We start from the raw sequence: 2082 nt of genomic DNA, 5'->3' as shown, positions 1-2082 counted from the left end.
AAAGAGCACAGTTCAGAAAAGGACAAAAAGAGAGTAACTTTGCAGTGGAGAAATCTGATAACCACCACCTTGGCCAGATGATCAAGGTTCACATCAACAGTGATAAAATGGATATTATGTGCCCCTGATGCGACATGGTGAGATACTAAGAAATAATAAAGTTCGGCTTACTGCATCGCCCCTGTACTCTTTCTCTCCAAAACCCGTCACCCCAGTCTAATCTTGAGAAAATTATCAGACAAATCTGAATTAAGGGATAGTCTCTACGAAACACCTGACCAGTACTATGCTCCTCAAACCACCATCAAAAGCAAGGACGTGTGAGAAGCTGTCACAGTCTAGAGGAGCCTCAGGAGACGTGATGACTAAATGGAGTGTGGTCTACTGAATAGGACCCTGGAACAGAAAAAGGACATTTGGTAAAAACTAAGCAAACCTATATAAAGTATGGATTGTAGTTAAATTTTTTTAAAAAGTGAATGAAAAAAATTTCCAAAGAGGAGACAGACAATGACAAAAGCCTTATTGACATCAACATTTTAAAGACACAGACCCAGCAACTGGAACGGACAATCTTACCAGACAAGAAGCTCTTGGATTCTACGGCAGATGTTACAGAATCTGTCTGGCAGTGGACCATGTTCTACCACAGCTGAAATTTGTGGTTTGGATTGGCAGTGGGACCTGGAAAATCTATGTAGACCAAATTTTCCAACACAAAAAGTGGAGCTAAATCTGCTTTAAAGACTCAGGGATTTATTTTGATAAATTTCATAATGAAATTAGTAGAATCCTGAAAAAGATCGGCAGCTGAGAAATATGCATCAACACTCAACTTGAACACTTGGTTCAAGATTATTGTGCTGCCCGATCCCAGCTGCATTAGGACAAGAGATGATACCAGCTGGGAAAGGGAGGAGAAACTAAAAGGAACAGAATTTTTTCTAAAATCACAGAAGGATAAATGAGAAATGGAATAAAAAGTTGGCAGTATTGCTGCTAATGGTACCATTTTGGTAAATTCCAAAATGAACTCGACTGAAGTAACAATTTAGAAGGACATTAGAACTTACGAAGTAGCTCTAGTCAAAATTGAAGGCAGAGTATACAACTAGGGACATGCTTATAACAATTATTCCAGAATTTTCAATAGGTGCTTGTTAAAATATAGCTCTAGCTTCTAATTAGCTGCTTTCTTATGTGCAATTACGTTTCATTTTGCTTAGTCTTTGAAAACAATTATACCTCATAGAACCTGCTCAGTCTAGGAATATATGTGTCTAAATATACATATATATCTAAATACATATGGATATTTATGCACATGCATATATATTCATATATTATATTATGATGACTATGATTTAAAGCTTTTGAGAATTAATAAAATGTTTAATCAGATCATTTTAAATGATCTTTAAGAAGACATTATAGCCATTATCTTATTTGGTTTTCTAAGGAATTTTGTGAGGTAGTAACACCAGGTATTGTAATCCTCATTTTACAGATGAGGGACTAGGCCCAGAGAGGTTAAGTGGCTTGCTCAAGGTCACAGAGTTAGTTAGGAGAGCTTGCAGTGTAGTTAGGCTAATAAAACACATCCAGGCACATAAAACATCCGGAGAATAATTAGAAGCATCTCTTTTTCTGAATCAAACTCCCAAGCTCCAAAGATGTCCTCCTAATGAAAAAGAGGTCCCCGCAAACAAATCATCCTTGTCTGCCTAAGAAATACAGTTGGTCCTTTGTGAGAGTGAAAAACAAACTTGCCTTCTTCGCGCTTGCAGATGAAGTAGAAATATTGGTGCAAGACTTTTACAGTTCATTAACTGTCATCCAGAGCACGGAAGATTTGTGGCTTGCTTAAGGGACCGTTAGGCAGGGCTATGACAAAGATGCCAATAGGTTTAACTCTTTAGCAGCAGGCTATGGCAACAGACCAGGAGGCCACCAGCACCTAGACAAGGGCAATGAGGATGTCAGTCACACTCAGAGTAGACTGCCTTGAATGCTCACATTTAAAAAAAATCTCTGGAATATTGTATGCTTAGAATGGTTTTTATATTCTTTCCAGAGGTTTCC

The sequence above is a fragment of the Propithecus coquereli genome, unplaced genomic scaffold, assembly GCF_000956105.1.
Source record: "Propithecus coquereli isolate 6110/MARCELLA unplaced genomic scaffold, Pcoq_1.0 Scaffold37, whole genome shotgun sequence".
Classification (NCBI taxonomy): Eukaryota; Metazoa; Chordata; class Mammalia; order Primates; family Indriidae; genus Propithecus; species Propithecus coquereli.
This window is presented reverse-complemented; position numbering follows the sequence as displayed.